The 25,852-nt window shown below is 35.2% G+C and overlaps 1 pseudogene; it reads left to right on the forward strand.

The window, feature by feature from the left end:
• Window positions 1–14,863: 14,863 nt before the first annotated feature.
• On the forward strand, window positions 14,864–20,848 carry LOC136984554 (scoloptoxin SSD14-like; annotated as a pseudogene).
• Window positions 20,849–25,852: the final 5,004 nt, after the last annotated feature.

A 25,852-nucleotide genomic window follows, 5' to 3' on the forward strand; every position in this document is an offset into this window, starting at 1 on the left:
GTACAAACCGGAAGTTACGTTTTCAATTGAAAACTTTTCCCCTGAAAGTAGTTAATGAATGACCGGCACGTCTGTGTTAAAGGAAAAATATGATGTACAGGGGCAGGCCAGTTCTAATTTAAGATGGAGAGCATATATTTTAAATTAAATAAAGTTAAAAATATGATTAAAAATTGCAGCCAGGCATTGTGGCGATGTCAGAATAAATAATTGCTCGTTATATTTACGTCACTATCGTTGTATTTCGATCGAATTCGTTTGACAATTTGAGTGATTTCCTGTCTTCGTGAAATCATCTGCCACGACAGTACTTCAATAATCTCATGAACTGTATCCTCAAACCACTTTACAAAAATCGACGGCAGTGTTTAAACTTATTGTATTGACTTCGTCCTATAACAGTATGTGTTAATAGTACAATACTACGTGTTATACCAGAGAATATTTGTGACATCAAATACACAAGAAAGGACGATGTTGTCTCTTTCTGGTTCTTTTATATAAATCGAAGTGTTTTCTTCATTAACATAGAAGTGAGCATGAACACAAATATTCGATTTATTTCTGTGATAGTTGTTAAGGAAGATTGTTTTATCAACAAATTGCACATTCCTATAACACATTGCAGGGAAGGAGCTATAAAGGCATATTTGAGTTATTCTGTTAACTTGATTGCATGATGAATTTAAATTTCGCATTCAGATGTGATAAGAACGGATATGTATACTTGGGTTATGCTCTACTGCTTGTAAAGTTTTCATTTTGTCTGTTCACTATTAGAAATGCAGAGGAAATGCCATTGCAGAAAACAAAATAACCATCAGTCCCTCGGGAAATTGTAATTTACTGGAAGAAATTCTAAGCTTTAAAGATTTAAAATCTGGATTGGAACTGGAAGATGAATTTGGCTACATCTACGTCAATGTAGTCAAATTCATCTTCCAGTTTCAATCCAATTCATACTCTTCTTTTCAAGTTGCATATTCAAATTTTTTCTTCATCATTTGTTACATAGTACGAGGGTGATTCAAAAGGTAAGGTAACAAGAGCTCACCTGTACAAATTTTATTTCACAGGCAGATATAGTGATACAGATTATTATGGCACTGGTACATATTATTTTTTTAACATAGTCACCATGCTTGCGGAACTTCCATATCGGTTTGGAATCGCCTACCACCCAGATACTTCTTCAATGGTCCGAAGAGATGGAAATCGCAGGGTGCCAGGTTGGGGCTATCAAGATGATGTTCCAGTACTTCCTGAGCAATATTTGTGCATGCAAACTACATTGCTAATAATATGAATAATAATGGCTCAAAAAGTAGTAAGTCGCCTAAATCTAATAGCGTAGAGCCTACAAAGATCTCAATCTGCTACTCTTAGCCCAATCTTGCAATCTCGAAAACCAGCCGTATCTTAATGATAGAAGAGAAAAAACTACGGCACTTGAAGCGCCGTAACAATTCAGTTTGCTCAGTTTGAACATCTGTCCTGCCTTTATCGAACTCAGTGCACCAAACCCACACCTGTTTTTGTGATATGACTATCACCGTACACCTCAACAAGTTGATGATGAATTTCTACTCGTTGAGTTGCCCTTCAAACCGAATCACACCACACACTTTTACGTTTGATCACGTTTCCTGAGCGCAACCATTTTCAAAATGATATTGAGAGACTGACGCAACATTTTTACCATCTAACGCTGTGCGATAAAGCTGTGGTCTTCTGCTGCTGCTGCCCTAATGGGAAATTCGAACAAGAGGAGAAATATGACACCCATGAGAGCTCTTGTTACCTTACTTTTAGAATCCCCCTCGTACAAATTTTGTAATATTTAAAAATTATATATTTTAATTTTCACTATCTTTCTTCAATTATTTAAGTTTTAATTCTTGGATCTATTGGCACTAAGAGAACCTTTTCTTTCCAGGCCTATTGTGAGTTCGACCAAGCCTGCAATGAGGGCTGGGTGATGAAGGACAGAGCCGTCAAATCCAGATCAAATCATTAGTGAAAAATATATGGGGTTTTCCATCCGGATTAGATCTCGATTCCCTGATGCCTTAACCTCAGGACCGTGTAAGCTTTTGGCTGGCAGTGAAGAGTGATACTAATGCCGCAGACAAAGAAAGACGTTAAAATATCTACATTTATACTAAATTTGCTCATGCTGCATTGTGTCTTTTCCTCTGTCTGTCTGGTGAAAACCAAATTGCATAATCTATCTATATATAGATTAATTCTTGTTGGTTTGTCCTTTATACAAATCTTTATTTTTAAACCGATCCGGACCAAAGTTTGTATGTGTATTACTTAAACCCTAAAATCGACACTAAGCAGGGGCGAATTCTCTGGGCTTTCTTAGCACGCGCCGCATGCTTAAGAGAAAGTTTTACTGTCAGTATACATTTTATATGAGAACAGGTATGCCAATAATAATTTATTCTAACGTATAAACTCTTTTATCATTTGTACTTGCTTTCACATTGACAGCTAGCGGCTAGCCGTTTTAATTCAGTACGATGCTTGCGGGAAGTCGATCGCTTGCTTGTGTGGAGGTTTACCGCATGATGATGTGGAGGTTTACAAGTGCGCGCGCATGACGTCATTCGAAGCATTTAACACGACCAGATCGTATCGAAAGCTTGCGGTCCCGAGTCAGCATACATGTATAGTGTGGTTTCAAATCTGTTGTGAATTGTTGTGAGTTACGTACGTTGACGTAAGTAGTAGGCTAATTATGGAAAATGAAAAGTTTTGTATAATGAGTAATCTGTTACAGAAACAGTTTTCTAAAAGAAATGTAGCTGAAAAAATCGAAATTGTGAGAAATAATAGACCATGTCCCGAGATTCCAAATTTAACTTCCGATCATAAAGACAAGAATGGAAAGTACTGGTATGTACATTTTAAAATATCTCAATACGCAAATAGCCTATAGCTTGGTTAGCTGGATCTAAAAAATTAAATAAACTATTTTGCTGGCACTGCTTGTTACTTTTAGCAGACAATGAAGTTTCACTTACATTAATCTTATGTTTATATAGTGAGTGTGTGTGTGTGTGTGTAATGGGATTTATAACAGTTCATACTTTTTTATTCACACCAAATAACCTTTCTGCCTATTGTTTAGTGCTAGAGATAGGCCTGTTATTCTTATTATAACTTTCAGCTTGCCCAAAAATTTTGGTCAGGATTCGCCCCTGTTTCTAACCCTTCTATTATATATTTTGTAATTTGATTCATATAACAAGAAACGTTGTCTTACTTACGTAAGGATTTATCACACCGATAGACCAATCTAACATATTATAAAAATTGTTTAAATTGTGCATAGTAAAGAAATAAAGAACTTTTAAAATGTGTTAGATTAGTTACTCGGTGTGATAAACCGTTACGTAGATGACCTTTGTAGCTAATAAATCAAATACTATAATATAACAGGGGTATCATCACATACGACAGTCGATCACCAGTAATAGTAATTAAGGGACCATGCCAGCACAACAGTATAATACCGACGCTGTACCCACATGTGTTGCCTCTCATGGCGAGGCTCGCCCACACACAGAGAGGATGAAACACTACTGCCTAGGCGACATCGCTACACTTCTCTGGCCTGTCCGTCCCCCTCATTTTTCACCGATCGAATATGTCTGGGAACACAGGAGACTCCAAGTAGAACAGCGTAGGAGATTGGATGAATTATAGAAACGCTTGCAGCGACTATGGACTAAGATGTCGCAGGAAACCATACGGCTCTTGTATTCTTCCATGCCCGCCTGCATCACATAATGTATTAACGCTAGAGGTGGTCCAACAGGATATTAGACCTCTTTTTATTTGTATAGTTTTTCTTTCAATAAATAATCCTTTTACTTCTGTTTTGTAATCACTTACGTAAATCACCGTTACACTCACAAATGTAGTTTCGTTCGATTCCGACAACTTCTTCTTATGAGCGAATTTTTATAGCAATGAATGTATTTATTCGAAACAAAAAATCAGAGAAAGTGTAAAAGAATCAAAAGAAAAAACAGCATCTTCAACTTCAGTCGATTCCACATCCAAATAATATTCCGTGACCGTTCTGTGACCGCAAGGTCGCACCGCGTCACAATGCCACGTCAGAATGACACCACTGTCTTAAGTGAGATAGAAATCGCGATAGCAATAGCTTTGACGCGCGAGCTGTCGCGTATTTAGGCAGTCGGATTCGGGATGAAGGTGATTCAAGAGACAGAGCGGTTTAACGAAGTGCACCAAACACACGATCAACAATAAGAAATAACTATTTATTTACCATATGCTATTTACAAATAGGAATCATACATAAGATTTAGCATTTGGGAGGTTGAACATTTGTTATTAGCTATCATGTTATATATTATAACTATTGGCTATCCCTTTATATATTATATAAGGCTACTTACTATATTATAATTAAAAGCTATCGTAACTATTCTTGCGAGTCATAGTATTAAGAGAGAGAGTTTACATAGATTCTCGGGCGTATAAATATCTTGTAGGAAATCTGAGGATGTTCTTTGCCGACTTGATGACTCGAAAGTTTCGATGGAAAGCTCTTGATAGTAGGTAAACGGATTGTCCAGGTAACAGGAGCGTCGTCGGGTGAAGACGTCACTTAGAGCTGAGTTACTAGAAATCTTTGATGTCAGTACGGTATCCGAGCTCTAGTACAACTCCGAAGAAGGCGAACTTTTCATGACGACAGACCGCGATCGACACCTGAATTGTACTCGTTGCTCAATATGCTGATAAAACGAGTGATAAGAATGGATCACTCTGAGTACAAAGATTACAACTTTCTTATTAAAATAAAATCTACAAAAATCTACAAAATATACAAACCATTTTTTGTTTCCTTTGCTGTTTCTGAGTACAGAAACAGCAAAGGAATTATTCACGATTACTAGAAAAGAGTCTTTCCGTCCTAAATAAACAATATAAGTATTTAAGATGGTTTATTTTTATTAAGTTTTTATTAATTAAAAAATCTACAAACCATTTTCTGTTTCCTTGCATTAAATCGTTTATTTAAAACGTAAAAATTACAAAATCAATAAAGCAAAACTTATAAATTTTTTTTTTCAGATTCAAGAAAATCTACACACAAGACAAAAGTTTTCCAAAAAAATACAATGAGTCAATCATTTCGATCAACTAATTTGAATTTTCTTCAATAAAAAATATAGCATTATTCGATATTATTGTTACGATGTTTAATTATATGAAAAGGCAAATTAGATTTAAAACGGAACTTTTGTAAGCAATAATTACAGGAGAATGGCTTCTCTCCGGTGTGAATACGATGTTCTATCAGAGTATATTTTCGTCCAAAACTCCGTTCGCAATGAACACAGGAAAATGGCTTCTCTCCGGTGTGTATTTAAATTGTCGCAATGATTGAATTTACAATTACAGAATTGACAAGACAAGAGCCCTTCTCCAGTGTGAACCCTTTTATGGTATTTTAAACTGTACTTCGAAGCGAATTCTTTTTTGCAACTTTCACATTGATATTTCCCATTCTTTCTCTTCTGATTGTTTAAACCTGTAAAATACAATAAAAAAATTAAAACCAATCTAAACATCAAAACTCCCTTCAGATAATGTTAATCAAATATATAAAAATGTAAATTTAAGGACACTAATTTTAAAGTATTGTTAAAGTTTTGGATGCAGATAGAAAAACATTATTTTTTTCCTGGTAAGTTTCTTAAACGAAAGTTTGAAGTTTACAACCAACTTGAATGATATCATCACTCCATATATACCACTGCATATAAACCAGTTTTCACAAATTAATGCAATTTACACATACTTTTTTTTTTAAACAATTTATATGAAGTGTATTTTGCGAGAACATAATACTGTATTTAGAAAATAATTTAAAATATCTTCATTGATTTCTGCTCTTTTCCTTCATTTGCATGAAATATACAGGTATACCTCGTCTTACGTCGGTAATTGGTTCCAGGAGAGGCGACGTAAGTCGAATTTACTTGTGTAGTTACGACGTAAGTCGTAGTTTCGACTTACGTCGTAACTAAACGCCAATAATGAGCACTTAAAGACCGCTAAATAAGACGACAACACAGAAACACAGATGTTTTCATGGTTCGTCCCCTAGGATTTATGATGATTATATTAACATTTACTGTAAATGTACATATTTTAATATGATTTTATGTGTTTTCAACGCTTTTCTAGTGATATTACGACTTCAATGTTTATGGCGGACGGATTTAAAGTCGAATAAACTGACTTAAACTTGATTTTTATTTTTCCATATACTTTTTTGACAAACGACGTATAATCGGGAACGACGTAACTCGAGGTATACCTGTACTATCCTTTGTTTTTCATATATTCTTGTATAATTTCCTAATAGTAGCTTTAATTTTAGTATTCTGTGAAGAACAGAAGTTAAATGCATCCTCCAACTCTTCTTGTGTTTTCCTGAAAACAATTCTTCAGTCATTACACAGAAATGCCTTCTGTTGGTCAAGACTGAACCTGCAAGAAACAAAGCATTCTCTGAGATAAGATACGATAGCAGCGGCAATCATTCTTTTCTAAATCAAATTGAATATTTCACAATTAATCCAATATATTTTTTAAAATTTTGTCTTGAAAATTGTAGGGTTGGGAATCGCCTACGCGAGCGCTTCCCGCCCTGTTCGCAAGATAACGAACTTTCGTAACGGAAGAACCGTTAGAAGGACCGTTAGTAAGATTCGTTAGAAGAACCGTTGAGTTTTAAAACGACGATCGACGGACGATCGGCTAGCGAAAAGTGACCGTTGGCCGGACGTTGTGAAAACATTCGAATTTGATTAGCAGAGGATTCAAACGCCGGCCGCTATATAAGCAGTAGTTTCGGCGGGATCGGATCGGTTCGGATCGGGTCGTCGTTATCGAAGTTCTAACTATCTCTCTCGTTGGACGTTACGGAAATCTGGTGAAAGTGAACTCCAATGGTTTAGTACGAACTTGTTCCTGACTCGGAGGTGTTTTTTTGGTTTTTTGGTGATCCAAGGGGGTTCTTCCAACGGGACGTGGGCCCCAGGGCCGCCGATAAAGCGAAAATCCCACAGGGGGCCCGTAGGGCAGCTTAAGAACGAAATAAGACTGGAGAGCTGCCCAGCTACAAAAAGGGGCCTGCAGGGCGGAACCGGAATCCGTATCTTAATCCGGATGTAATCGACCAACTGCGAGATTAGCGCAGGGCGCCGGATCGGCCCAACAAGCAGGCAGTTGTCCCGGGGAACCCCCCCGGCCGAGCAAAGGAGCTCGGATGCCTGTTGCATTACAGATTGTAAGCAACTGGCAATAATAAGTCTATTGTTGGCGCGCGGAATTGTTAATGAATTTAATAAAAGCCAAACAATTTTTCGCGCTTATTCCTGGTGTTTCACAAGTCTAAACCATTTATTTACAAAACTGCTTCTCAAATTTTAAAAGTTTTATTCGAATTTCCATCTGAAACGGGCTGCATTTGAAAAAATTGTACTGTACACCTATGAATTTCCACTGTCGCCGCCGTCTGTCCGGCTGTCTTCCTTTGTAATCCGGAACAGCAGCGCTAGATAGATAAGTCGTGAGCAGATGTGGAAACTATAGGGTCGGAAGGCCCCGATTAAATATATACGAACTTCCGATGCAAACCGAAAGTCGCGTTATTTCAATTCAAACGTTTTCACTCAAAGGTGTTAGATAGACGTTAAAGGAAAAGTATGATGTACACGGATAAGCCACTGGTAATTTCAGGCGGAGAGCACATATTTTACCGTAAATTAATTTAAAATACAATTAAAAATTGCAGTTTACAGTTTTCGCCCATCTCTCTTCAGTCTATAAACAATAAAATTGTTTTCTAGCATACAGTTAATAATTTTGCTTTTTAAACAAAGATGTAAAATACGAAAATAACTTAACAAAGGTACAATCCGCCACAGAGTTTACACCGATATTTTGGGCCTGTCGCGATCGCGTAACATTGTTCTTTTATTTTTATATATGACGTCATCTATTAACATTCTGCTATTCAAATTAGTTAAGATATAATTATTTTTAATCGCTACATGTTCTACAAATTTCTGTAGATATACATGGTGTTGTAGAAATAAAATTTTAATATTATTTTTACTGCATTGCGATTCGGTATTTTTGAATTTAAACTCGAACGGATCACCGGTGTTCTCTTCCGCACTTAATATTCCGTTAATTAATTAACTCATCTGCCCGTGTTTTTCTGTAATCCGAGTACGGGCCACCGTGTAATTTCTTTACAAGATATTCTTCTAAGTAGAATTGCGAAAATGTACTAACGGTCTACATTTGCTCCCTCCCCCCTTCGGGTTTATGAGTTTTGAATGTAATTTCTAATATATGCGTTCTACTCTTTGATAGAATTTCAGTTGTGGAACACTCTTCTAGTTCTATAAAATCGTCATTCTTTCCCATTCGTTAGCAACTGAACTAAGTTATTCTGCTTTATCCGCCAGAAGAACAATTGTATTATTGTGTTGTAGGCTTAGAGAAACATTTTCAACTCCTTCCTGTCGACCAACTGCCGAAATTTAAATTCGAAGAAACGCGTAATATTTTTTGTAATAAATAATATATTTTGAGACTTGAATATTTGAAATGTATCTAAAATAAAATCAATATAAAATAGTTTTTCTTTCGTATTCAAATTTCCGTTTTCCGCAGGAAATTCTTCTCCAAATTGCCGCGGGCCAAGTCTAAATGCAGCCTGTCAAATCTTTGGCGACTTGTCGCTGATTTCTGGTGTTTACGATTAGAATAATTTCCATGCGTTTCTTCTTAAGACCGCTCTTGCGCAAGAAAAAGTAATGCGGAAAAAGAATACAGAAAAGTAATTCTATAGTGGTTCTGTGCGAAATATACATCGTGTCCTCGTCAGATCCGGAAAAGAATTTACGCAATCGGATATTATTGTAATGACGTCACGGCCGAGATGGGGGAAAACGTTATTGTAGCATTTAGTTGGCATGTCTGCGTGTCGATGGATGGAATCTCTTCTATAGACGATTGCATAAAATTCCGATTGCTCTTTTACTTCAAATACTATATTCTTTCGAAACTCTTTATTATGCAGTGGTGATGACGTAAATCTATACTTGATTGCTATCGGTGCAAGAAAGTCCTTTTCCCTATTGCGTAAAAGGAAAGTTAGACACGATTTTCTGCACTGGTTTTGTGGTACGGAAAGGGAAAATTTCTCTAAATACGTTTTCCGCAATTTTTTCCTTAAGGGGCTTTACTCAAAACCATTATCTGCCTATAAAGAAATAAACAAAAATCGACACAAATCTTACGGTTCGAAGATTTAGTAGACACTCTGATAACACAGTGCGATTTAAAATCCGTCCGCACTGGACTTGGAAACGACAGGCGCTTCCAGGAACGAAATAATGACTTGGCGCGTCCAAAGATACAAAGTAAATCATGACGTCGGCAAATCAGCCCAGCCACTTAGGGGCGAAGACCCTTTACCATCGCACTATATAATCCATACCTAGCTAACGTGGGAGAGAGAGAGAGAGAGAGAGATTGCCTATTCAGAATACAACTAAAATGCGCGGTTAGTAGAATCGCAATTGCCGAAACACAGTCTAAAAGAAACAGGGGATAGAAGAATCAATATATAAGTTATATTAACATAACGAAAACTTTTATAAACCATAGGAAAGTTTAAAATATCCTAAAACTGTTTGAGAAGCGAAGCAACTAAAGAATTAACCAGGCATTTTGCTTTTCAAATAGCTTTATAGACTTTCCATATTTCCACCGAAATATTACAAGACATTTTTCATTAAAATGCTACCATTAAAGAAAATGCAGTCTTGTAATATTTCGGTGTAAATGATAATTGAATTAGAAATGCCTTGTGTGTTATGCGAAAAATGTATATACGAATTTCGGGGCTACACTGCTATATAAAGGAATTTATATAAGATTTCAGTACTTAGATGTGACGAATAGAGTAAGGTTCGAGAGAATTAAGTGGACGATAATCATTTTTGCATAATTTGGCCACGTAAAATGAAAAAATACACACATTTATGTCGAATGGAAAATTTAATACGGTTATCTTTTATTGTCGTTAAGCAATTGTTATCGTTGTTACGAAATACATTGTCGTTTGCATTGTTGAAGGCTAAATGACGAATTTTACAATAAAAATGGGGATTTCACGGGGGTTGGAAAGGGATTACATAGTTGTAAAGCAGAAAAATTGATTGGGAAGTGCAGGAAGCGTGCGATTGTGTGTGTGTGTAAGAATAAATGAATGGACGCGCGTGAAACGGACTGGAGCAAGGTCCGGTGCAGCGTTCATATTTATATTATTTCTATTTTTGGTTTTTTGGTGATCCAAGGGGGTTCTTCCAACGGGACGTGGGCCCCAGGGCCGCCGATAAAGCGAAAATCCCACAGGGGGCCCGTAGGGCAGCTTAAGAACGAAATAAGACTGGAGAGCTGCCCAGCTACAAAAAGGGGCCTGCAGGGCGGAACCGGAATCCGTATCTTAATCCGGATGTAATCGACCAACTGCGAGATTAGCGCAGGGCGCCGGATCGGCCCAACAAGCAGGCAGTTGTCCCGGGGAACCCCCCCGGCCGAGCAAAGGAGCTCGGATGCCTGTTGCATTACAGATTGTAAGCAACTGGCAATAATAAGTCTATTGTTGGCGCGCGGAATTGTTAATGAATTTAATAAAAGCCAAACAATTTTTCGCGCTTATTCCTGGTGTTTCACAAGTCTAAACCATTTATTTACAAAACTGCTTCTCAAATTTTAAAAGTTTTATTCGAATTTCCATCTGAAACGGGCTGCATTTGAAAAAATTGTACTGTACACCTATGAATTTCCACTGTCGCCGCCGTCTGTCCGGCTGTCTTCCTTTGTAATCCGGAACAGCAGCGCTAGATAGATAAGTCGTGAGCAGATGTGGAAACTATAGGGTCGGAAGGCCCCGATTAAATATATACGAACTTCCGATGCAAACCGAAAGTCGCGTTATTTCAATTCAAACGTTTTCACTCAAAGGTGTTAGATAGACGTTCAAGGAAAAGTATGATGTACACGGATAAGCCACTGGTAATTTCAGGCGGAGAGCACATATTTTACCGTAAATTAATTTAAAATACAATTAAAAATTGCAGTTTACAGTTTTCGCCCATCTCTCTTCAGTCTATAAACAATAAAATTGTTTTCTAGCATACAGTTAATAATTTTGCTTTTTAAACAAAGATGTAAAATACGAAAATAACTTAACAAAGGTACAATCCGCCACAGAGTTTACACCGATATTTTGGGCCTGTCGCGATCGCGTCTTTTATTTTTATATATGACGTCATCTATTAACATTCTGCTATTCAAATTAGTTAAGATATAATTATTTTTAATCGCTACATGTTCTACAAATTTCTGTAGATATACATGGTGTTGTAGAAATAAAATTTTAATATTATTTTTACTGCATTGCGATTCGGTATTTTTGAATTTAAACTCGAACGGATCACCGGTGTTCTCTTCCGCACTTAATATTCCGTTAATTAATTAACTCATCTGCCCGTGTTTTTCTGTAATCCGAGTACGGGCCACCGTGTAATTTCTTTACAAGATATTCTTCTAAGTAGAATTGCGAAAATGTACTAACGGTCTAATAGATAATTACAATAAAAAGTAAGACTTTTCTCTTTATTAGAGAGGTTGCGGCCGAAGTTTTCATCTCAAAAGCACGAACGTCGAACGTCGAGCGCCGCCATTCTGTAAGCCTAGAAATGTGACGTTCAATACGCCATTGTCAAACTTCTATGCTTACCGAAGTTTTCGAGATGAAAACTTTGGCCGCAACCTCTCTAATAAAAAGAAAAGTCTTACTTTTTATTGTAATTATCTATTTCAATGCCGCGTTTACTTCTTTCCTATGTAACTAAACGTTAGTGACGCCATCTAATACTTAAACAAATGAAAGATTTTTAATTTTGTTTTTAGGAATTTGTGAGCCTCAATTAGAAAAGTTATCTTTTATTCGAATATAATATTAAAAAGGAATGAATACGCTTGAAACTATTATAAACATGAAGAAAGAAAACATGGAATAGACAGTGACAAGAAAATTTGATTGAACTGCTGCGAGCGCTCCTGGCGGTTGGAGTTTACACTATTGCCAGTAAGATTACAGATGTAAACGCACTGTTGGGACCTTAACAGGTTGGAATGAGGCACGAGCCAAAAAAAGTGACAAAATTTTTGTTACGTGTCTTCTTGGTGAAATGGTAACTCTTAATTTGTAAGATGTTAAGTTATTCAAAATGTCGTCGAGATCTATGACGGAGACTGTTATATTATTTAATTAATAAAAGCACTTTTTCACGAGTAAACACAGCAAAAAACGCAGAACACTGATGATTCGAGAAGAGAAGCCACGATCGCCTTTCTTTCTTCTGGTACGTTATTGGACCGGCAGGTCACGCCTCGTCACAAAATCGACGGGGGAGAAGGTTATTTATTCTTAATTACTTGACCATAGAAAATCAATGTAAATGTGAATATAACATTAAGGCACAAGTTGCTACAAAAGGAAACTACACAAGGATTTAAAACACGAAGTATATAATAAGAATATAATTCAATATATGCATTAATATTAACGAAAAATTATATTTGTGTTTGTTTATTGTTAAGTAATTAATAATGAGTCATTACCTACTAAAAATGGTTTGGATACGAACCTACCTCTGTGGACGACAATTTCATAAGCTTATTAACAGATTTGGTTTATCATAAAACAACGTTCAATCCATTCAATAGAGGGGTTGCGGGCGAAGTTTTCATCTCGAAAACACGAACGGTGTTTCATGAGGAATATAATTTCATTCTTAATCGTTATTTAATTGGTCAAACTCGAGGTTATTTTAAAAAATAAAAACGATGGAATCTCATTTTTAATTGCGATTTTCCTAACCGATGTTTTGAAATAATGCTATATCTATAGAGGATTATAAAAATATTGAGTTAATTATAGAAATATTACAAATAAATTGTGTATTTTAATATTATACAAGGTGTTGATTACAATAAATTATTATTATTTTTTCTTGAAACAAATAAAATATCTACAATTTAAAATATCATTAACGAGTAGCTTATTTTAACCGGCAACATTTGGTGGCACCATCTGTTATGATATTCTATTATTAAAAAGTTTTATATTTTTGACTGATAAATTGGAAAAAAACTTCATTTTCAGGATTTAGAGATGGGTTTTATAAAAATTGTAAATTTAAAATCTGCATTAAATCAGACCCTACTAGAGATATGAGACACGATCCCCATTATCTCTTTTACCCCTCGACCTTTATTTATTAAAATTTAACATCAGTCCTTCTAATAGCAAAACCTCCCTGCAAAATTTCAAAAATTTCCGACACAGGACCTATCAAGCTTCAAACAAGGTGGAGAAGTTGTACCACACGCACACGTCAACATCCATACATATAGAAAAAAACAGCCCGAATTTTTTTAATGCATTTCTCGATGTTTTAAGGTGTTTGAGTCCAAAAACGTAAATATCTGACTGATCGCCATTTTTTTTCTCTCTTGGCGCATTGAAATAAATAGTTATTTAAGTTTTTCAACGGAAAATTGCATTGCTTCTTTCTGCAGATGCAACTGTTACCGATAGAGATAAATGCATTATTAATACTTGATTTACACGCGATCCACCGCGCAATAGTGCAGGTAAATCCCAGACATCCATAAAAATCTCGAAGTATGACAAGTTTATTTCAAATTGCTACAGGAAAAGAGCTGCTATCAAGGAACAATCAAAGCTCTACTGGTGACTATACAATATTGTAGCTTTATTACGCTTCTTCGTGCGAACTGGTAACATTTCTGTCTATTCAAACAGCTATTTGCAACTAATAAAAAAAGAAAATATCATTTTGCAATAATTATTATCTAACAACATACAAGGACATAAGTGTCCAACATTTAATGTACTGTATGTATTGAACTTATCGGAATTATGGGGTCCTATAAACAGTTTCTCGCCAAATTCCCATGATGGTGCGGTCAAAAATGGTACCATCGGAAGAACATGAAAATCTAAACAATGCTTACTCTGAGGTAACTTTTGATAACTTACGCCGTTTTCGATTTATAGTTAAAAGTAGCAGATGAGCCCGGCGTTGCTCGGGCAAAGAATAAAAACAGCAAAGATTAAGATTATTTGATTATTTCGTACTTCTAAGCAATGGCGTAGCGAGGGGGTGCAAAAGGGTATATCATGCATCGGGCGCCACTCGCAGAGGGGCGCCCAAATGGTCTCCAAGACAAACTATATGTGTTTCTGGGGGGGAAGGGGGAGGAGGGCGCTAATAAAGTGTCGTGCCCCGGGTGCCAGTTATGTTCGATACGCCACTGCTTCTAAGCAGGTGCAAATTCTCTGGGCTTGCATAGCATGCGCCGCATGCTTAAAGTCAAGTAGTTACATCTAAGAAATCGGAAAACTTAAAATATATGAAATTATATGAAATATAAGTTAGTAGATTAATTAATGTGCGACACTTGACGCTATTATTTGATGATACTAATAGGCCTACTCTTAAAAATGAGTATTCGTTACGTCGAATTTTTACGACGAGATGGTGCAAAAATAATAATTTGTTACCATTTGCACTATACTCCGTATTAATATTTAACTCTTTCATTGAAAAAATTAAATATTAATACGCATGCATGCTCATGCATATTAATATTTAATTTTTGCATGCTCATGAAATTCGAATGTCTCCAGAATAAAAGTTATTTAAACGAGTTGTTTAATTCGAATCTTTGAATTTCGTAAATTTTCTTATCTTTTATTCGAATATTCGAGTTCGAGTTAACGTTTACGATGGACACTTCAGTTTTGTGAGTATTTGAAATAGATATTTATTATTAATTAATATTGCAAGATATTTAAAATTTAATCTAATCTCATTTTCTAGTAAATTAAGGTTCTAATATTTAATAAAACAACCTCTAACATCCAGCATTAAAGTTGTAGAAAACATTTACGACTATATTATATAGTCACATTCGGGTTTTAAAATAAAATTCTGTAATTTCGCAACGTTCTAGAACTGGGATTCTCCACCCTTTTCATGTATTGACCCTTTTAGGAAACTTTTAAAAATTTCTTAAAAGGGCTCTTGGAAAGGCTCCTAACGAGTTAATACCGACTCGTTGGGATGCCCTGCTCTAGAATGAAACCACTCCATTTTACGGTTGAAATATTTAGATTCATTGTAGAACGTCTTATAGAATGTAATCTCTAGAATTTCGAGATTTTTATGTTGTATACTTTCGTCTACTTTATTTAATGCTTCATGAGATATAAGATATTCGAACAGATAGAACGATTGGAACAAATTTAAAAAAAAAAAAAAAAACATTCTATTGTCGGTTTAGCGAGAGTTGAAAAGAACGTGACAAGCGGTAGCCAATAGTAGGAATTTTAGGCTACGTCATCTCTGATCCATGGTTTTATTTAACTGGCTAGATTCGAGCCGTAACTGAATCAACCATGTTATAAATTAGCTGTATAAATTCAAATCATATTTCTATTCTTGTCTTTATACGACTATAGATTAAATATGCTATAACAGGTTTTGTACAGATTTATGTAATTGTTGGTATAAAAAAATGAATAAACATATGTTTATTTTAATTCTGATATGATTACAAATCGCTAACAACTTTCCTTTTTAGAGGGGGATGTCTTCAAAAACGTTCTTTACAAGAATTTTCTCAAATCTCTTAATTCTGTTCGAATCCTTCTTTGTTCTCGAATGCCTTCACGAGACAATGTTCTAGAACTGTACTTGAGTTTTTCGCATTACATTCAAAAACTCTAATTGTTCTTCTTCTTCCTCTTCATTTTTTACAAGGGATTATATAAAATTCTAACATCAATTATGACAACGGAAATAAAGCTTACGACCTGCACGTTCTAAGCGATCAGCAAACATGTTATTTGGAAGAATGACTTCACGTTCGTCTTTTGCCAAAATAAGTAAAGAAATTTTTCTTTTTGGAAGAATAACTTTTAAAAAATGTTTTTATTAAATACTTAAAAGAAGAATAAAACAATATACAGTAAAAAATAAACGTCTTACCAGATCTCTACTCATTCGTCCAGCAATAAGCCATTGTTGCTCCCTTAGAATGTTCAATATTGGACTAAGCCCCATAAAATATGTTGGATCTCTCTGGTATGTATAAAATATCTTTCGATGATGTGACGCTATTATATTGAGCAACTTTACGCTCACTTGACACAGAATTCCTAAACGCAAAAGACAATAAGAAGTTTCACTAAATTCGCAGACTTGGTTATACAAATCAATTTTCAACCATTATGGAACGAGACTTCCTTGATACGCAGTGGCGTAACTAAGATTTTGCTCTGCGATGATCTGGGAGAATGATGTAAAAAGTACAGTGCGATGAATAAAGAAAAATTAAGCGTATCATAAAACTTCTGGGAAATCCAGTACTTACATCACTACAACAGTGGTCTACTTACGGGGAACCCTTAAATATACCATTGTAAATACGTAGGGCAGACAATACACATGTTATTCCTGTTCGAAATCGTTCTCATCCACAAAAACAATGCTATAAGCCAATAGGATTGTTTCTGAGGATGAGAACGGTCACACTTTCCTTCGGTTCTTTTCCATGGTCCTACTCAACTTCCGTCTCCAGGGTGTAATTGTCGCTTTGTACCAGATCTACAGCCAATTTTCGCTTAAATAGTTTTATTGCTCTTTTTACAAATTTTGATTTTGTAATTGTTCTATGTTATAACTGATAAAGCCTTAAATAATATAGACGAAAGTACTTTTAATATAAAAAGCTTAGAACCGTGTTCATTTAACTTAAGATTTGTGAGCTTCATGTTTTAAATTAACGGATAAACACACAAACGAATTTCGTTTTAAGACTGTTGAAAATAAATTTAACATTTTAATTGAAAATAATCCTTCGTATGTAACATCTCATAGTCTCTAGACTGTCTACATATACACAGAATAGTGCACTCGAAGTGTTGATTCGCCATATTTTGTCCAGCTGTCATCGTTGCATTTTCTGTATATTGTATGTCGCGTTACTTTGTATTAATAAAATGCCTACTTCTATATGGAATTATGTAAACTACACAGGCTAATAGGAACTGTGAATGCTAGATAATAAGCTAATTAGGACTAAATATGACGACGCTATAATGAAGTTTTATTTATGTATGTTCTCTAGCATATAATTTACTCGCGTGCTCTCTGGTAACTTCATAAAATGCTTTAAAAATTATTTTAAAAATTAAAATAATTATTTTACGTTTCCAGACGAAAGTGTTTGAAAAATAAAAAATACCTATACTTGGGCATCGTTGCTTTTATCTTTTTCTTCGTCATAATGCCCATTCTGTGTTACTTCTTAATAAATGCAAGTGCGAAAGGTTATGGAGATGATAACTATGCAGAGAAGCTTTACGTAAATTCCTCCTCTCAACTGGGCATCTATGAACATGCAGCCGTTAGTACAGACACGGCACCGTGCGCCAAAATTGGAAAGTAAGTGAATTTAGTGAATAACATTTGAAAAGTAGCAATAATTCTATAATGATTTCGAAATAATTGTTTCAGAGATATACTGATGAAGAATGGAAGTGCCATAGAAACGGCCATTGCTACTTTAGTATGTATGGGAGTTGTGAATAGTCAAAGTATGGGATTAGGTGGTGGATTCTTCATGACTATTTACGATAGGTGAGTATAGAAGGAAATTATAGTTAAAATGATAATCGATAACAGTACTGTAATTACAGTAACACGATGGACGCAACAGTAATAGATGCCAGGGAAACAGCTCCTATGTTAGCATCAGAAACCATGTTTATGACTAACCCAAAAGGCTCTCAAGTAGGTACGTAAAATAACATAACATCGTTTATATTTTGGAAATGGCATTTACATGAAATATTTTGTAAAGTAAATTTAAACTTAAACCGTTTTTTTCTGAGATTCCTAAATCGAACTGAGCTGCAATTGCCTTCACGAGAGCTGAAGGTTTCTGAAATTTTACTCTAGATTCTGTGGGAATCATGGTAGATCTCACGACATACTGTCATTGCGGGATTCTACCCTACATGAAAGCAATTGAATCTAATTAAATGTTTTTAAGTTGGACATGTGGTGTAGAGACAATGCAATTCATCTTCGTGTAATTCTCCATACAAAAATCGTTGTTGTTTGCGTATTTTTAATGCCTTACTAATTCTTGTTTTGCAACTATTTCTTTTGCTTTTGTACATTTTTAAAAAGAAAATTGAATATATTGTATTGGTGTTAATGTTGTAGGGGGACTAGCAGTCGCAGTTCCAGGAGAATTGGCTGGTTACGAAAAGGCATATGAAAATTCCGCAAAAAAGTTACCTTGGAAAGATTTATTTGAACCATCAATTCGTTTATGTAGAAAAGGTTTTCCTGTTACGAAACACATGGCAAGAGCTCTAAAATTAAATCGTGATATAATATCTAAAGAAGAAAGCATGAGGTATGAAAAGAACGAATAGTCTCAATATTAGCTTAGTTTAGAATTTAAGAATGTTTAAATCGTATATATATATTATTTTTATGGTAGAATTTTCATAAATAATGATACTGGAGATGTATTCAAAGAAGGAGAGATTATGACCAGATTAGATTTGGCTAACACATTAGAAAAAATATCACTTAATGGAGCTGCAGAATTATACAGAAAAGGAGAGACTAGAAAAAAATTTGTCGAAGATATTCAAAATTTTGGTAAAATTTGTTATATTATAAAATTATGATAAAATAATTTTCAATTATATATTGTTATCGTACCTTGACTAATATTTATTCATCATTATCTTTCTCCTGTTCCAATACTGTTTTTTGGTCAAGTTTAGAATAAAAATTAAAAAATTATGTAGTACTACTAATAAATACTCTTACTGCGTTGCTCTTTTATTACTCTTTTTATTATGTAGAAGTCTAAATTCAACACATTATTATGCAGGATAATTCAAAAATCTTTGTGCAAAACAAACACCTAAAGAGTTACACTTGTAATGCATCTGTACCAGATACGTTAATATGCATTTACTATAAATGGGAGGAATATGCTATATGCTCATTCGGTTCAATGTTATCACCATAGATCTTATTTTGTGACTTTTAAGTAACCTCTTAATAAACTAAACCCTTTGTCTATATACATGAATAATCCTGTAATACATTTTTATACTGTAGCTCAAATATATGCTAGAAAAATAAATTGAAATTATTTATTTCAATTTCAAGGAGGGATTATTAAAGAAGACGATTTAGAACAATATGAAGTTATCAAGAGATTTCCGACAACGATTACACTAAAAAATAATTTTACGGTATATAGTGCTCCATCTCCTGCAAGCGGATCTCTGTTGTCCTTAATGTTGAATGTTTTAGATGGGTTTGATTTAAGTAGTTCCTCCAATTGGAATACTTTAGACAAAGTTAGTTTAACCTTTCATCGAGTGATAGAAACATTTAAATTCGCATACAGTTACAGAAGAAAACTAGAAGACTCTAATGACGACGAAGTGTTAGCAGTATGTAACTGTCCATAGCTTAAAAACATGCATATTGTCAGATTTAATAATTACAATTGTTTTGTTTCTTCTAAACAATGTTTAGACGCAAAGAATGTTACTGGATAATAAATACGCACAAAAAATTCGAGCAAAGATACAAGATGACAGAACAATGCAAGACCCCAAGTACTATGGTAGCGACTACGGCTTATTGAAAATAGATGGTGGAACTGGACATGTGTCAGTTGTTTCACCAAATGGAGGTGCTGTTTCGGTAACCAGTAGCATTAACCTGTAGTGAGTATGCATTTTTTAAATAATTTTAAGCTGTTCAAGACAAACGTTACCTTCATCTTACTGAAGAATCATGAATTTCGTGTTTAGCTTTGGTTGTAAGCGTGTATCTCCTTCAACCGGCATCGTGTTGAATAATCATATGGATGATTTTTCTACACCAAATGTCACTAACTTTTTCGGATTGCCACCCAGCAAAAGAAATCGAATCGAACCTGATAAAAGACCAATGTCTTCTATGAGTCCAACTATCATCGTAGACGACAAAGGAAAGGTATGGTTAGTTATAGGAGGAATGGCGGATCTCGAATCACTAGTGGAATAGCTTTAGTAAGTATAAAATTAAATTATTATTAAAATTAATTAACTATAAGGTGAATTAAACGGCCATTTTGATTTTAGGTAACAATGCAATTGCTTTGGTTGGATAAGAATGTCAAAGAAGCAATCGATATGGTTCGTGTTCATCATCAGTTGATCCCTGAGTACATTTCGTACGAAAATAATTTTCCTAAAGTAAGTTATTGGATGTTTCCAGTTATAAATTTTCCGTTCTATTTTTCTATAATATTTTACTTGACGTATTTTGCAGGCTATCCTGAGAAAATTGGAAAAATTGGGTCATAAAACCAAAAAGAGAGAAGGTATCATGTCAGTTATAATGGCAATTCATCGCGATAAAAGCGGAAAGTGGCATTCTAACGCCGATTATAGGAAAGATGGAAAAAGCGACGGTTTCTAAAGATGTTCAGTCTGTATTTAGAAAATGTTTGAAAAAAATTTATATCTTTTTCCATATTAATTGAAAGTTTTTCATATTTAATCAAATTTACATTTGGAAAAAAATATATGTTACATAAAAAACAATAATAAATATTATTATTCTGAAATATGGTGTTTTTTCATATTATCTGTTGATTGATGTATGTTTCTAATTTTACATATAGTCAAATGAAAAATATGTTTATATATCGTTTTGTTAAATTATTTAAGCCGGCTCTCGACCAGTGTGCTGCAAATCTCCCACATAGAGGTGCCTCAAAATTTCAAAAAGTTATTTAAAATATATTTTAATATTAATACTGTATTTGTAAAAATCTTCTCACCTTTAATGTCTCATTTCGTTTATCAGTACAAATTAATATGAGCATCTTTAAAACGATACGTTTCAAACTGGATTGTCCGACTGTCACCAAAAATTGTGAGTGCTACTTGTTTAAAAAGTCCCCAACCGCAAATCTAAAGATGGAACTCAAATCAATGCCTAATTTATAAGTGGACCCGCTAGGCCTTACCATCTTAGTCTAGAATGGATTAATTTTATGGAAGAAAACCTTTCAAACAGCCGTAGCTCCTAAACTGCACACGTGCCAGACTGTGATTGGCTCATGTATTTAAGTGATTCGTACAACACGAATTCATATAACACGGAACGTATCTACCACGTTATAGAGTGGTCTACTGTACTTGTCTGGATTCCATTCTGGGTTCCTAAAGTAAAGAGATGAAAACTACATCATCTCGGCTGTTAATAAAAGCTATTTAAAACACAAAAATAACAAATTGATCAATGAGACTTGATTAGATAATAAATCAATTACAAAATTAAAATTTCATCATAACATACCATCAGTTGTTGTGGTTAAACATAAATAGCTTTATGTTACTACTAGCAGATAGGCCCGGCGTTGCTCGGGCAAAAGTAACGATAGCAAAGATTAAAATTATTACGTTATAGTCACAGAAGAAAATGAGTAATTTCATCAACAAACTAAGTATTTCTAAAGAAAGGTCGAATTTGAAAATCGAATATTCTAATATTGTTCGATTTTCACGACGTGTTCTGATTATATCGTTCGATTTTCATCGAATGTTCTAAAGAAAAAAGTCGAGAAAAACCGAACTAATCTGTTTAAATTTGAAAATCGAATTTGTTCCAACATATTACTCTTTTTCTTTTTTCTTTTTTTTCCAGCGCCCGTAAATCTTGCACGTCGCTTTCTCTTGTTCGCCATTGTTACTTAACACTTCCATTGTTGATGGAAGTGTTAAGCCTTAATCCTGTCCCTCTCCCCGTGGGGAGGAATTTCGAAAAATCCCCTCTTAGTGAACGTTTTCGTGACGTACCGTAACTATGTACCAAATTTCAACTTTCAATTCTTAACCGTTTGGGCTCTTAACATTTCCATTGTTGCGTAACACTTCTATTTTTAACGCTTCCGTTGTTGACGCTTCCATTGTTGACACTTCCATTGTTACTTCACACTTCCATTGTTACTTCACACTTCCATTGTTACTTAACACTTCCATTGTCTTATCCTGTTGATGGAATGTTAAGACTTAATCCTGTCCCTCTCCCCCGTGGGAAGGAATTTCGAAAAATCCCTTCTTAGTGTGCGTTCTCGTGACGTACCCTAGACTGTGTACCTCAAATTGCAACCTTCAATTCCATCACAGAACTGGAAGAACTCAAAAAATCTTAAACATTTTCAAACTCTCAAAGATGATGTTTATGTCAGGATAGTTCTGTTCATAGTGGCTTTAGTATGCCCATTCGTCTTGTTCGGGGCCTTGGCTATTCTTATTTGCATGATTTCTCTCATTGTAAATCTGTGTGAAGAACCTCGAAGTTGAAGTCGAAATAAACATACAGACGTAAAATTCTCGGACCATACGAGAAAATTATCTTCACGACAAAACGACGAGGATATGAAATCTTTACTTTAAGGACATAATTCATCATACCGTCATCTGAAAGCAAATTTTCAGAATAGGGTATCGTAATAGAGCTTACTCAGTAGACAACAGGCAGAAGCGAGAATTTTCTCAAGGAAATTCAATCGTAAGCGAGAGATGAAAAAATCCGTGTAATATCTAAACGTTTGTGACAGAATGACAAAGATGAGGATCAATAATATTCCTCTTTTGACATAATCGAGAAATGGAGTAATGAAAATGGAAATGTTAACTTTGATAAAGAAGAAGAAGAAGAAGAAAACAAATCCGAAGACAAAATGTTTGAATGATTATTTAAGAATAAAGGATAAAGGATGATGGAGAAGAAAAGTTGGAAGTGAAAGCTTCAGAGAAAGCAATCCAACTGTTTGCCGTTGTTACGAAATTCTGTATGATTTCTATTGAAAAATTAAAAAATAAAATAAAGCTTTAACTTTTAACTTGTATTCAATAATTTATAACTAAAATATTCCGTAAATTTCCATCAGGGATATTTTCTGTTGACGTCACTTCGATTTTTCATTTCGTGAGTCATTAGACATTTAGCCCGCGGCATTAGATTTGAATAAAAAGAAAACTTTGAAATGCTCGTGGTTTTCAGTATCTAGATTTATTTTGTTTAGCAGTAGTTGGTTGCGAGTTCGCGCAACCAACTACCGCTGTTTAGTGCTTTTATCCACTCCACAATTGGTAAGGAGTTTTCAAGAAACGTTAAATTTTTAAGATTGGAAATCACATCGATTATTTTTTGCGCTTACATTTTGCAGCTATGTTAATCACTTCCTTTGATAAAATACTTGAATGACATTTGGCTTTGTTTTTAATTTTTGTGCTGTATAATTTTTATATTTAATTTATATAATTTGGTTAACATTTTAATGCTACTTTTTACTCTATTAATACAATTTTTTATTATTATGCATGTTGTTACTAATTCATGCAACTAAATATTGTAGGGTAATAAACTTAATATAATACACTCTGAAACCATTAATAATTTATTAATACCTAGCATATATTTTTGACCATTGCAATAATATGTATTTTGGTTTTTATTTAGCATTTTTTGGTCTAATTATAAATTACGTAAAAACTAAATGTCTCATCATCAATGTTGTGATATTGAGTTTTTAGTGTGCTCACATTCAAATGAATATACAGTGGTGCCTCATTTTACAAACTTTTCTTTTTTTTTTTTTTTTAACTCTTTCCGCCCTGTGGGCACTAAGAGGGCCTCTTTTAGTAGGCCCATTATGGGTTCGGCCAGGTCCACAATGGGGCGACCGGGTGGTGAGGGACGGGGCCCGACATATCCGAACGGACCACCCCCCGAAAAATTCCTGGGGATTATTCGACCCGTTCGGATTCGATCCCGGGTCCCCCAGAGCGGTAGGCTGCCACCTTTACCGCTCGGCCATCCGGCCGTCTATTTTACGTACTTAATTCGTTTCAGGTGCAAGTCCGTTAAGTGAAAAGTCCGTTATACGAAACGCATTTTCTCATAGAAATACATGTTAAAACATCTAATTCGTTATGCTGCATAAAATAACCGTACTGTACCATAAAAAAAAATGAAAATGAAGCAGTCACTAATTATGCCGGGTAGTCAGATGTTGTGAGGAGGAGGTGGAGGAACACCTTTTTTCACACATTCATGTAGGCACACACTTTTTACACATGTCAGCAGGTCTCTTTTTTATTGTTTTTTAATCGGAGTCAGATTCAAGAGGGATTGCAGGGTCAACTCCTCTTGTTCCATCCTTCTTGTTTTGGCAGCTGGCTTCTTTAAAAACATGTCCAAGGTGGTCTGTTTCTCTCTCTTCTTCAACACCTGTCGGAAATGACGGGCAAGGGTGTCATTGTAGAGATCGTTGATCCTGTTGGCCTCAGCTGTGTTTGGATAGTGAGTGTTGGTAAACTCCTGAACCTTTCCCCATTTGACAAGGTCCGCCACATCCTCCATTTCCACTTCCAATTCCAACTCTCGGGCCGTTGAGATGATCTCCTGCACCATTTCTGTATCCTCAAGTTGTCCTTCTTGGGCCCATTCAGGAATAAGCCTCTTCCAGGCTGAATTGAGGGTCTTCTGCGTGACTTCTCCCCAGGCCTTCTGGATGAGTCTGATTGCCACAAGAACATCAAACTTCTCTTTCTAGAACTTTCGGACAGTCATGTCTCCACAAAGCTGACATTCTTCAAACACCTTCATGAAGAGAGCTCTGGTGTACAGTTTTTTTGAAGTTGACAATGATTGCTGATCCATTGGCTGAAGAATGGCAGTAGTGTTTGCTGGCAGATACTGCACCTTGATGAAAGGATAGCTTTTTTCCAGAATCTCCACCAGGTCTTTTGGGTGACCAGGGGCATTGTCCAGTATCAGTATGGCTTTGAGCGGCATCTTTTTGTCCAGCAGGTATTTCTTTACAGCAGGAGTAAAGGTTTCCAGGATCCATTCCTTGAAGACAACCTGGGTGGTCACCCAGGCTTTTTGGTTAGACTTCCAATGGACAGGCAGGTTGGACAAAGAAAAAGAAGGAAAAAAAAAAACAGCCAAAGAGCAACTGTTTTCAAAGGCTCCCAAAATACCTACATCAAGAAGCTATTCTGGGAAGCAAAGAAGGGGAAAACATCTAAAAATAGCAGATTGCCATTGGCAACGGCAAAAGAGTAGAAACATCATTCGCGCTTGTTCGCAGAAAGTCCGTTGTTCGCCTCACGTATCTGCCGAACGAAAGTCCGTTGTTCGCAGCCAGTCCGTTGCTCGATTCACGTAACGGCCAAACAGAAAGTCCGTTGTTCGCAGCGTCCGTTGTTTGAGGCGTACGTTATACGAGGCACCACTGTATTCTATTTTGTCAACTAAAATGTTACTCGACCAAAATCGCTATTGAGCTTCAAGTGTTACGGATTAAGAAACAAATTGCCAAAACTGTCCAACATAATTATAGTAGTGCTATATGATACTTTAAAAATTGTAAAGAACTGTAAAGTAATAATTGGAAAGATAAATGACTTAAACTATTTTATAGTTTAAATAAAAACTTTTGACGCTTCTGTCTTTAATGTATTAAAATATAAATACACTTGAAAGTGAATACAAATAAATAT

The sequence above is a fragment of the Centruroides vittatus genome, unplaced genomic scaffold (assembly GCF_030686945.1).
Source record: "Centruroides vittatus isolate TY-2023 unplaced genomic scaffold, ASM3068694v2 contig_923, whole genome shotgun sequence".
NCBI classification, from domain to species: Eukaryota; Metazoa; Arthropoda; class Arachnida; order Scorpiones; family Buthidae; genus Centruroides; species Centruroides vittatus.